Here is a 14,079-nt window from a genome sequence, read left to right as displayed (position 1 = left end):
ACATCCCGAAAATGGTATATATGGGGTGGCACGCCAATTAGTCATTTCAAACAGCTTGGACTCTGTGAACCCGAGATGATTCAGGGTTTGGACGTCAGATGTGGCCATGGCAAAATAGCAAACATTTTTTGTATCAATTTGCCATTTAATTGAGAATAATTTGAAGTGTGTATCATGAGAAGAATTATGTCATTGCAAGTGACAGTATTTGTAAGTGCAGAGACAAACACATTGTACGTGTTTTTAGACACGTGCGGTAGATTTTTATAAGTACCAGCTCTGACACAGAGGAGCCGCTGCGCAAAGTTTGGGGTTCGTTTTGTGCACAGCGAGCTTGATAGGTAAGGCCCCAGGGCCATCGGAGTGTTTAGGTGTGACAAACATGCAAAAAAAAAATAATAATACGACAATCAGGAAGACGCAAACAGCAATCGGCTGGCCCACACTTACTGCTCAGCACTGAAACATCCCGCCATCAATGGTCGCCTTCCTGCATCTGTTTGTCCATGGATGGGAACAATCCCTAAAAGAGACTGAGATAAAATTCCATGTGACCTTTTGTACATCTGTCTACAGAGCAGTGTGCACACACTCAAAGAAAGCTTCCACCCCCCAAAATGGCTGCCATCCAAAACCTCAGTCTGCACATCCAATTTCAGTTTGATGCAAAAAGTGGTTTTGAAATACCACGGCACTAATAAACACAAATTGAGGTCTTGTTTGTGTATAATTACAACAGGCACTGGAGTGGAGTTTAATCAGCCTGCTCCTGTGAGTCCCGCCTGCCGGATGGACGAGAAGTTGCAGTGGTGGTCATATTTTATGTTTGAATAATTCCCCATTGTTACAGCCTATTTATTTTGATGCTGTGTAATATGCAGGTGTTCCTTTACTAACTGGATGTGGTGTTGTTCTTCTAGACAAGGAATTTTTGTTGTCTTGAACATGTATTCCCTCAAAATCACAATATACTCAGTGGAATCTACTTTTCTGTTGTGAGCACATCTGGTATGTTTGTCTTACTGAGCAGAAGGACTTCTTAGTTCTGAAAAAGACGAGTCAGCATTTGGAGTCCTCTGTGCAGGCACTTTTTTTTTTTTTTTTTTTTGGTGTGAAATTGTTGAATATTTTACTTGTCAAACGGTTTTATTCTTGCACAGGAAAACAAGGCCTTGCTTCTTCTGCCAAGGGGACCGTTTAAATATGCAAGGCATGCTGTGTTTTAACACAAAAGGAATAAAACTTTAATCGTCGGTTTGCAAGCCACAGACTGGCTTCAGCGGCTGTAGCGTCGGATAATTTGCCTCCGTGACACAGTTTCGCCGATAAAGCAGCCGTTAGCTCATAACTGCATTCAGGAGGGCCCGTGAAGTTTCCTCTTAATTAAGTACATACTTAATTTTAACTGCGTCCTTTTAATTATTGCTTTAATGCGATGAGAATTGGATGTAAGAACACACGCAGAGAAAAGCTTATATGCTTCACTCTCTCTTTTCCGTCATGAGCTGACGGGCGCACAGGTGAGCCGCTCTCCACCGCCGGACCATCTGGCAGCCACTTTCATGTGTCCCGGCTACCATAACAAATTCATTAAGGATGTACTCGGTGTGCCATAATGTATATTTGATCATACCAGGAAATCTAATCCAGTGGCGGCGCCTCATCAATAATTAACTGCCTCAGCAAGGTGTATGTGTCCCGAACTGCAACAAGAGACTGTCTGTATTACCGAGGTGAACATGTGGAAGGACATTCATTGTTGTTGCACAGCAGCTCAATTTGTATTGTGCAGCGTTTTGTGTAAAGGATGACTATAATTACGCGTCTTATCTACTGCAGTGCTTAGAGCATCCAGTACCCAAGACAGTTTTCAAATATTTGCTCAGTATTCCTCCGAGACCCATAATCCAAAGGTGTAGACCAAGGGCTCTTGTGAAAGTAATAAATATCCATGATCGTTGTCTGGACCACACAGCCCCCCGGACTCCTCTGAGGAGTAGAAGGGTTATCATTTCTCTGATTTAAACACACCACTCATCTGCTCCAAATGGAAATGCGCATAATTCCCCAACAGGGAACAGTAGAGAATTTAAGCCCATTCACCTTGCCTCAACATGCACTATTAATGATAATCAAGTCCTAAAACAGACCCATTTCCATTTATTCACACGATGTTGTCCATTTGCTGAAACTCGGCAGAGGCCCACTGCAGGGAGGTTGAATGCTTCGCCCTTATTGGGAATCCATGTTGATCAGTTATATCTTCCACAGTTTTGAATTGTTGTCAATGGATACTGCTCTGTTGGCAAGTTCATGTTCTTTTTACATATCAGGCCCCATTTACACAACATTTTCAATTGGAAATGCAAAAAACCTCTATCACGCTTTGGGTGTCAGTTTACATGACAATGAATACATTTACGTGGGACTTTTTATTCCTGTTTAAATCAAAATAAAGCCTAATTCCGCTCCAAAATGACCATGGCAACGCCTGAAAAAAATTTTCGGAATCAAGTTTAAATCCTGTCCTAAAATGTCATAAATTCTGAATTTCTTAGTTTGGAATAAACCAATTCCGAATTAAAAACACCCATGTAACCACACTCAGTGGAGCCACTGCACCTGCAGCCTTTTGAAAAAGGCTCCCAGTGAGGAACTTTTTGAATTTCCCTTTCTTCATGTGAATGGAGGAAAATGCAACTTTTTGAAAACATCCAGACTCCATGTCAGTGGCATTAGCGCTGCTACTGCACATGTGCATTTTGGTCTGTTCAACTTCATCTGTCCGCCCAAACCTCTTTTCATCATTAATATTTATAGTGTTATGGCGCTGTCGTGTGTGAACGTAAAACTTCCCTGAAATGCAGCTCTTCTGTTGTTTTTGTTGTCCTGTCTGCCTCTTGACACAATGCAGCACCACTGAATGATTTTGGGGGGGGGGGGTGGTGTTGATGTTTGAAAACAGTTTCCAAAGACTGGCGTTCTGATGTGATTTGACTTGTGCTTCCTTCACCAGATCAGCATTAGTTCTACTTTCTGCTGTCACACTGCTGACTTTCTTCTCATTCACTTATTCTGTTGAACTGAATTAGGATTTTAACCATAAAATTAGCAATTATAGGAATAATTAAGTCAACAATATACTTTAATGTGTTTTAAAGTAGAAGCGATGTCTTTGAAAGCTGCAGCACAGCTGCTGAATGGGCCCTCTAGAGAGCGTCTGTTTCCTAATATGAAATCTTATGCGTTTGTACACACTCAGTCTTTATGTCTCCTATCTGCTTGAAAAGCACACAGCATCTAATTAACATGTCTGGCCAGTAAATTGCCCTGTTCTCCCACAACAGCTCTGATTAAAAAAGAAGAAAAAAAACAACGGAGTAAACAAACTGGGATGGGGAGCATATTGTCCATTCAAACTGGGGAGATGGTCTGAAGTATGAAAGCACGCCATAAAACACGAACCGCTAAGTACACAGCTTTACTGTTACGTCCCGTTCAGTTTTCCTTAGTGTCATTGCAGATTACACAAGATAATCATTTAATGCGCCGTTTCACAAAACAAGGTGCTATGGAAAAGCAAATGAACAGTACGTGGCGATGTGTGTTATCCTCTTACTTAGGACCCATGTGTCTCTGGCAGAGGATATTCCCACTGCCGGCATTTTCGCAGATCCCAGCGCTTCATTTAGGAATTTTTAAATGACTGCTTGGCAGCCGCCGGCGTTTCCAAGGCAACGCTGTGATTGGGAAAGGGGATTTGAATGGTCGCTGTCAGCGAGGAAAATTGAGTGCTGCCACAGGGATACATTTTACCCTGTGAGAGTTTATGTTAAATGTGGGTCAATCATGAGCTCCTATTAAGCCTTCACCCTGGCGAGGCGTAATAATTTGCATGTTGCTTGCCTTGTCTGCGTTTCATTAAGAGCAGTATGCTGCTTGCTGGTTTTCTTGAGCCACAGTTTAATGTATGATGAATGTGTGCCTTTGTTAGGCTGGAGAGAAAATGAAATATTCCTTGCTGTGCGTGCGGGCTAATGGAGGCAGATGTCATCCTGCACTTTGCCTTTTGATCGCAGCTTTGAAAATAAGAATATTTTGATAGACCAATGAACAACCTGATGGGATGTATGAAGAATTTGAGTAGCAATCAGCTGTAAGCTGCAGTAAAGCTTGCATTACTGGATATGTCGACATATGACTGGACTATAGTGCTCAGGTTGACTGCTACCTTTTCAGAGCATTGCCGTGTCCTGGCTGTCCAATTACAATCTGCGGTTAAAGTTACAACACCAATTCCAAAATTCAACAGTAAAAACTATTGCATTGTCTTTTCTTATGCATTTATAATCTTAAAGACCTCTGTTCTATTTTTCATTTATTGTACTCGACTAAATTTATCTGTTCTTGAACAGTAGGTGATGCCTCCTTAGCAAGAGGTTTGAAGAATTATGCTTATTTCTTAATTTACGAACAATCTACTCATTCAAACACTTTACTTCTTAAATGCTGGGGTAAAAATTGAACACAGTTCTGTTAAAATCGCCACTTTGGTCGCATCGTGCAGTGTCTGCCTCCGGTTATATGAATATTTTATGTCATTTCTAATGGTATGTATCAAACCGCTGCTAATGGATAATTACCAAGGAGGAACATCTGGGCATAAGGTTATACATCATATAATTACAGATGTTTCATAGCTGTTCCATTACCATTATGAGGTTGCTTCAAGTATGTTAGATGTGGAAGCCACACAAGGGAAGTGGTAATGTGTCATGGCAGACACATTACTCTTCAAAAAGCTATTTTTAAACTAAACGATGGACCAAAGGTAAGGAGACTTGGTAGATAACAACCAAGGCAGATACATTAATCTCCATGCATTTAGGCCGTCTGCTTTCTCATGTACGTTTCAAATGATCCATGTTTGTAAGGGGCATGCATTTGCTGGATGAGCAACCCAGCTGGCGATGTAGATTGCGCCCATGAAAGGTTTGCCAAATCGTCTCGGTCGGTCCCAAACTCTCTCTTTGCTGCTGGTAATGACTCTTATTCTGAACTGCTGGAAGTCAATGATATTAAAATGAAACCCTGCAGCCAGTGGCAATCCCATGTCTCCACAGCACGAGATGAAAGTCCAGCCTCTAAAATGACCATGTTTGCCCCCACAGAGTGGAGTTCATCAACACTGCTACCAGAATTTTAGGCTGGAGATGATGGAATAACGTGACAGCAGTCCTGACTTCAACCTCATTGAACACTTGTGGGATCAGCTTCATCGTATGTGCTGGTTTATGAAGATAATTCGTGGAAGCTGTGTGTGACTCTCCCACACACTACTGAAGTGCACGTTGGATGATCAAGTAGTTAAATAGCTGATACGTCTTTAAAGGAGGATAAAGTGGCTTTCCAATGGCAGGAGTATTACCATTGTCAAACTCCCTCACAAGAAGAGCTAATTTACACAATAGACATTTAGAGCATGTGCTGTGTGAAAAGCATCTGATTTAGTGTGCATTTGTTTGCCACTTCTGTTTAAACTGTGTTAAATAAGTTAAACGATTAAGATTACCCCTGATTACTAAGATTACTTGGTTCTTTATTGCCAAATCGTATTTAGTTCTCATACTATTTTGAACACAACCTTTACAAAAGACTATAAAATTACTATTTGTAGGAGTAATTTGGTTTTATTTTGTGTTTTCATAAAGGTTGTTCTCCTAAAGAAACCTGCTGCAATCTAAGGAACCTAAAGAAACCTAAAAGAAAACTAAAGGAACCTAAAGAGACCTAAGGTTCTAAAGAATCAAAACAAATGTCAGAACGAAAGAAACCTCAAGAACTAGAAGCTAAAGAATATTATAGAATTCTAAAGAAACTTAAGAGGGCTCAAGAAATCTGCAATAACCGGCATGTTAAACCATGAAGGAGAAACTTTGGTTCTTTGAGTGAAATCTTGTTGAGCATCCCACGAAGAAAGCGTTCCGTTCAAGTCCGGAACGGCACAAAAATTCAGAGGACTTGACAATAAATTTTAAAATATGTTTCGTATAACTTCAGAATATAAAAACATCTTTTAATCAGAAGATATCTGACTGCTGAATACACTAAAGTAACCAATTTAGTCTTTTTTCTCAATTAGGTCAAAGCTGGCAGTGACCTGATTGATTTTTTTTTTTCATGTCAGTCTGCTTTTCCTGCAGACTCTTCATCTTCTCACCCGCCTGCATGCAAAAACACTCAATTCCCAAAAGCATTAGCACTTTTGTTAATGACTGTTAGTCTAAACAGCGCCTGTAGAAACTGGTTATGAATGAGTTTGTGCGCATACGTGTGTGAGCTGGCACTGTTAAAGCTTTCACAGACTGAAACCTCCTCCCCAGTGAGCAAAGAGCCCGTCTGCTCACCTCAGCACTGATCCAGGAAGAGAGCGAGGTCCGAGCGACAGATCCTCTGCCGCTATTCACAAAAACGCCAGGCTCACATTTCCAGCTCCGAAGCGCCTCTCGGGGATTCTGCCCCACCAGTGAGTCCGTTACTCACCTTTCCAGGTCGCTGTGAAGTCGGCCAGAAAAGCAAATTCCAGATTTGCTTGTCGAAGTTTGACTTTTAACACTGAGATAAATAGGAGAGGTTTCGATGCCTGAGCTGCTCAGGAGCTTTGAAGTGGGATGCTGACAATATGTGGAGACTGTAGTGGCGCTTGTTCAACCAGAAGACGCAGGTGAAATCCCACAAAGGTGTTTTTCAAGGTTCATTCAACAGGCAAATTGTCTGAAAAGATGCCGAGACTCCAGCTTGCAGCCTTGTAGCGAACAAAGAATCCCTTTCACGTGTTTGCTAAATCCCCGTCTCACCGCTAAATTGCTGCCGCAGATTTTTAAACATTGCGCACACATCTTTCACCCCAGGCAAACCGATATTCACTCGAGTGTAGTCCTAAGTGAAGCAGAAGAAGAAAGGCCGAAGCTCAAGTGTAAACACGCAAAATCATCACCGTCGCTCAAAGTCTGTGCATGAGCCTAAAATGTCCGCGAAACACAAAACGCTTTCTATTTTCTGATTTGATTAGCTGTTGATCCAGCGCTCTGCCTTCTATTAATGCTGCTCGGTTTAATTTTCCTCTACCCAAGGTTTAGGACATTTGCTTCTGGATCAACTATGTCTCGGTGGTTTGGAAAAAAAAATAAAAAGGAACACTGCGTTCATACTTGAATCCATCTTCTGTGACTCTTCTTCCCACTTTGGAGCCGATCCCAGCTGTCTGTGGGTGAAGGCAGAACATGCAGTACCATGAGCAGGTCACCAGTCTAAACACACAGCGAGACACGTGCTCACACACACAGACACACACCTTGGGACTGAACACGCATGAACAGGGAGAACATGCAAACTCCACACAGGCTTGAGGACTAACAATTACACCACAGTGTGGCTTTTCATGCTCCGCAACACTCAGAACATTTGTTTGTCATGAACTCAACATGGAGCTGAAATCCAGTTGTAAATATTTTCCATCTGTTTTCTTTTTGTCTCGTTCTGTGTAAAACAGCTCTGGTCTGTTGCAAATGTCATATAGCATTAGTACAAAGGGGAATGTTGTGATTTACAAGGAGATAATTCGGTGTGGTGTCCTCACACTCATGTACGCGTCTAATTAAATCATGCAAATGTAGCACCGGGCTGCCTACCTGAACACTTTCCCCAGGCGCGGGTTTGTGAGATGTGACCTTGCAGCACATTTCTCAGACGGCCCGCGATTCACAGCCGAGTGCGGCGCCATTTAACAAAAACCCTATTCAACTATTTGAATGAGGATGCGGATGCGGAACAGGAAGTAATTAAGTCAAGGGAAAGTCACCATCAAGGATTTTATTTGTGTTCTCTTGCATTCAGTGAAAGTTTTGGGGGAAATCATCAACAGATGATACTAGACAGAGATTTCCAATCGCAGAACCTTTTGATAAAATGAAAGCAATTAAAATGTCAGACAAAGATTTGAATCAAATTGCCAGCGTGGATCAAATGCCACATTCAAGTGTGTGTTGGCAATGATAAATAATCTTTTAAATCTCCTTAGCTTATTCACATCAAGAAAATGTTTTTGTTTGCAGAATAAGGAGCTCTTTAGCTAGGAATTTGAGTTGAATTAATGAAAACACTTAAATACAACTGTTTTGATAGAAGAATGGCTGTCTTTCTTAAAAGGAAAGATTTTAAGATAAGAAAGCATAAGAGTATTGTCTGTCTGCATATGAGCTTTAGAACTTGATTAGTCGAAACCTCGGTCACCTTTATGAAAGTGCAGAAAATGCAATTCCAATGAGCACAGTAACGGTGATATTTCCTCTGCCTGTTGCCATTTAATTATAGATGCAGCCATGTGGTCAAATATTGTTGATTACAGATAATTAGCACGATGGAAACAACTGTGTGTGTGAGTAACAAACAGCGTGAAGTAAACTCATTCAGACAGAATGTCTCACTCACTCTGTGGTTTGTTTCTCATACAAACCACTGCAGATCAGTGTGTTTGCCGACACTATCGGCATGTATAGATGTATGGGTGTGTGAATTCGGTGCAGATGAGCAGGATCATCAGATCCTTGTTCCACACATGCTGAAGTAGCTCCGTCTCTGCTGGGAGGAAGACTTGGACATGGAAGAGCGACACTCGCTTTGTGTCTGCAGCCATGTTCAATTTGGGCTTGAAATGAGATATTGTCTCCTTCACTCTTTCTCATCTCAGGAAAATAGTGTTTTTTTTATTCCGAATGACGGAATAGATCCCAGAGCAGACTTGGATTTCTTTTGCAATATTCTTTTTCGCGATGGTAATGCGAAAAATTGTGTTTGATTTAAAACTGGCCCATGATTTCACAACAATTCAGACCCTATTAAACTGTTTTAACGCAGAAGCACTGTTGAATGTATGAAATCCAGAGGGCCGCTCAGTGTGGCGACAATTATTTGTTAAAAAGTTCTTAACTGAGACAAATGGTCGCACAAATTCAAGCTGACAGAAATTGATCACGCCAATACCTTAATGTTATCCCTCAGCCTCAGGGAACGGCCCCATAATGAAGTCAAACACAATTTTATCTGCAGTAGAGCCTCATGACTAAACATGTCTGTCACTGTCAGCATTCAAACTGCTGTGGTTCAACTTCTTTTCCAACTCTAAGTTGGCAACCTGCCGCTCTGTCATCCCATTTTTCATTACTTTATTCTATTGAATTCATTAAAAGCTACCAAAATGACTCCAACTATTAGAAATGGTTCGAAATGAAACGGCTAAATTGTTTAAATGACAACAAAATGACCATATTATGTCAATAATATGTCACTTGTGGTTAAACTGGACTGTCTCATGTATTTACGTGTGAAACGACTCGAGATGTGCTGCAAACGAATTGCCCTATGGGATCAATAAAGTTTTCTGAATCTGAATCTGAATCTGATAAGGTAGCATAGAATTGATTCATCCGACAATGGTAAAAACATACAGACCACAATAAATAATGTGAAACAGACTAAGAACAACGGTAACACAAAGCCAATGTGAATAACATTCCTATGAATATTCTAAGGAGAATAGCATGAGCTATTATATAAAAGGACATGAAACTTGAATGAACTTCATCAAATGCAACCTGACATTTTTTGTCCATATAGCAAAACTATGCAACTATGTTTTTAAGTGGTGTAATTGTCATTTTTAAAGGTGAAATACAATCTGCCTCTCAATTTTTTTTTCAGTTTTTTATTGACTAGAAAGTGGGAGAAACAGGTCTTTAGGTCATAAAGGACGTAAAAAAACCCCAAAACTGTTTAACTTGACATCTGTCAGTCAGTTAGTGAGAGGACGTCTTTAATCACGATGATGGCAGAAATGGTGCTAAGTGGAGTGTGTGTGTGTGTGTGTTTCAATGAGTGGCAGTCGACTCTGTTGAGCAGTTTAGTCGAGCACATGTTCTGCAGTCTCTTATCTTCAGCCTTCAGTCTTCATCAGGCCCTGACTGACGCGTAAAACACGGCACACTTACAGTCAGTGCGGCGTACCCTGTGGACGCCCTCGTCTTCTCGTAGTTCACAAACATACATTTGAGGTCAGTTAATGACCGTTTCTATGAATCTATGACTGAATCTATGATTTTCTGTCTGTGACAGACCACCAATCTTTGCATGAATTAAATAGAAAGGCACCTTTCATAGCAGCGTTTTTTGTTTCTTCAACCTCGAAGATAAAAATTGCCATGCAAAACACCTTTTCAAGAGGAAAAACAGTCAAATCACCGTGTTGTTCTTTGTTGGCGCCTGCATTTTCTGGCAACAAGACCAGCAACAAAGAAAAAGGCCTAAATCTCTGGTGAAAATCTCTGCCAAAGAAAAGAACCACGGCACCAGTTCTAAGGTACAGTGTGGGTTGTCAGTTTTGTATTGAAGGTTTGACAGCCTGCATGTCAGATTGCTTCTCTGGGGAAAAGAGCAGCGGCGGATCAGGCAAAGTCCTTTTTTATAAAAAAAAGAAAACACAATCGCTCTCACATGGAAAAATATTCAGTTTGTCTGAAACGAGCTCTGTGACACATGTCATATCTGAAGACTTTTTTTTGGGATATTTTAGTGCACAAAAAGATTAGCAGCTCTGTGATTTTTTTTTTTCCCCAACTGCAATATCTCAACTATTCTAGTTTCTGTAATATAAGTGAAAAGGATTTGTCTTCATCATGATAATTTGTGCGTTCTAGAGCTTAGATTGTTGGTATGAGTCTGTAACAAATAAAATGATGCACAACCGTTGGATACATCCGCTTTTATCTCATGTGTCACGGCTGCATCTCGGTGTGCGTCCTGCACGGCAAAACGGCGCGGCGGCCCTTTGTCGACGCTGCAGAATGTGCTGATGTGTGCAGCCGCTGGATGCCGCCTGTTCCGAATGTAATCGAGACTGAACGACACACACAAACACAGGGATACCAGCAGCACGCCCGTCTCTGGTCTGGCTCCCCACAATGGGTTACGGTGGTTGATCGCCGCCTGTCTCCAGCTCAGCACAAAAGCCGGTTTTGTGTCTCGCTGCGATAGAGGCAGCCGGAGCATGTTTCCTCGTTGATAACACTGTGTGGTGTAATTGAATCATTCACGGTGGATGGGACGGGGAAATGTTTCACCAGCTGCTGCCATTGTCACATTGCGATGCATCGTAACGATCCATTTATGAGCAAATCAGATCAAACTGGATTCCAAATCTGCAGCATTGTCACTGACATATGTTTGCTGTTACCCGGCGCACGGGGGCAAAAGCCTTGTTTAGCTCTGCTCATAATATTGATGCACTGCAGTTAGAGTTTGAGTAAGGGTTTGTTTGAAATAAGGTTTAGTTTTTAAATTAATCTTCTGTAAAATGTCATGCATTGGAGAGTTGCTTTGGTTTCGGCACATCTGCACAAAAAGATCATAACCAGTGATCATATTCATCATGCAGATGTTTCCATTTTAATTTTGTATCGCTGCATCAATTTATTAAAATTTACTTTTTGTCATGTTAACAGAATGTGGACATTTCCTCACCTGCTGATATCTTCCCTGTGCCGTGTTATCTTTATCGCAGTTATATCCACCGGCGAGACTTGTAATACATCAATCTGAGCTTTTAGCTACGAGTGGAGCCCATTCATTCACGTGCTTTGCATGCTCCTTTACCGAGATTCACATGGCTGCCCGCTTTAGTGTTATATCAGCACTTCCCGATGTCTATATTCTGCACCAAAGGACATCCACTGAATCAATTACCGAGGCTATGCATGAATCCACGCCATCCATAACGGTCATGTATTAAACCGTAGATGAGACGGAGAACCAGACAGAGGACACTCGTGTTATTACTGCGCCTGCTTTTCCCATGACAAATTATTCACCGCTCCCCGCTCTGGCCTCATGTTGTCTCTTTATAGAATATACTGCTATGTAAAAAGAAGTTCATATTATCACTTTATACCAGCTTGATGAAAAATAATTTCTGCTGACGGCCATCAAGTCAAACCAGCGTCCTCAGGAAACGGTGAAATTAAAGTTAGTAAAATTAAAAGTGCATAGTAGTCATGGCCTGGAGTTGATGTTTTTCTTCACAGTAATTTGATTGTTGATCACATTTTTCCAGCTTATCGTCACTGTTGCCATAGCGATCGCTAATTTTAATCAAAACCGATTCATAATAATTGATCAGCTATTTGAGCACGACAGATCCATGATGAAGTAATAATGGAGCAGACCTGTTTTTGTTTACATCCTCTATTTGAAACCAGACAGCCTGTTTGATGGCTTTTGTTCTGGTCTGCTGGGGAAGTAGCTTCAGTCACCATGAGGGGAGATTAATTTCATCCCCCTCTGCTGTAAAGACACTCAGCAGAAGGGGGCATGTGGCGACCAGAGGATGAGCCTATCCCTCCCAGCGAATAACACCCTGAAAAACACGCATGTGGTGGGTTAGTTTAAACTTGATGTGACCGTTGATCTATATTGAGATCTTTAACTGCATTATTCGTGTTTTCGTACAAACAATCAAACATATAACTGACCCTTTGCTTGCTGTTTCCAGGCAGGACAGACCTGCAGCTCCGCCACAGAGCTCATGCTAATCAGAGCAATTAGGTAACAGCACGTGTCTTAATTTATGCGGCCGGGGCCAACGCAACGCCGAACCTCATTCTGAAACGCGGTACAATGACAGTGATCGTCAATTACAGACGCGGTATCAGGGATCACGCAATGCCACAGATGGATAACTCATTATTATGATCCCTCCTGCTAATTCATAGCCTGATTTGCATGATCCATTTAGGAAGCGTTTATGAGAATGGAAAATGGCTGTTGTCACTGACGAGGAAACGAGTAGGATAGATGGAGGTGGATTTTTAATTTTTTTTTTTTCCCCTTCCTCCTTGTAGCTTGTTTATATCTGCTTTTAATTTGTGCAAATGGATTCTCGATGTGAACCTGCGAGGATTTAAATAATGAAAAAAATAAGAGAAAATGAAATTTAAATCACGCTGTTTCTTAACTGCTTCTGTGGGGTTTTGCAAGTGTTGTACAGAGGTAGAGCTGAGCGTAGCGCTTAATTAGAAGTTGTAATTAGTTTGTCTAGTAGCCTTTTTTTTTTCCTTCTTCTTCTTGCTAATTAGGAGTTGCTTAAGTCTGAGCTGCAAGTAGGGCACTTTCAGAAGTGCGTGTTCTAAAGATTGAAAACAGATCCCATAAGACACTGTCAGGTCATCCAAAGGTCACCATGAATGAGGAAACTCGTTTTATCTGTCAACAAGCTGATGTGCCTCTCCATGCTGATCCACCCCCCACCCCCCCCCCCCAAAAAAAAAACCCTCTGATGTTATTTAGTCTTTTAAATCCCTTGTCTCTCTCCCTCCTCTGTAGATCTCGTACTATGATTTGTCCTCTCTCCTTCTTTGTGGCTGTATTCAGCTCCATTAATAGTTAAAGTGGGCCAGCGCTCAGCTATTGTCGCTCATCCTCAGGCTATTTCAGCATTCAGAATTGAGCAGTCCAATATTATTTAAAAGGCTGTAACCACAAAATTGTGCTTTTTTTTTTTTTTTTGCCTGTCACCAGATACTGTTGTTGCCACTTTGCCAAATTCTGCAGTTTGTTTTGCAATAATCCCATCTGCAAGATGCTGAGCTTTAACTTTTACAAGGACTGAATGGAAAGGAGTTGAACGGAAGGTCTGGAGAACGTGATACTTTATACTGATCGCTCCTGAAATGAAGCCACGACTGGGAGATGTTGTTCAAACTTAATAATAGTATTTTGATTTGTTTGAATTGTGTATGCAAGGAAAGATTGTCAGCATGTTTGTAATTTGAACAATACACTTTAACTTTAAGGCGACACGCATAGCTGCAGACATGTTAATTTTAGCAGTGTTTATGTTTGAAACCACACATGTATTAAAATAAAACACACACACAGCAGTGATACCCTGAATCTCAGATGCCTTGTTTGAATTGGACTAACAGCTTGAAGGCAATTTACGATCTGATACCTCGGCATGGAGCTTTGCAG

Source organism: Salarias fasciatus, chromosome 15 (assembly GCF_902148845.1).
Source record: "Salarias fasciatus chromosome 15, fSalaFa1.1, whole genome shotgun sequence".
Taxonomy (NCBI): Eukaryota; Metazoa; Chordata; class Actinopteri; order Blenniiformes; family Blenniidae; genus Salarias; species Salarias fasciatus.
The sequence above is the reverse complement of the archived record's forward strand: the minus strand, read 5'-3'. Positions refer to the sequence as shown.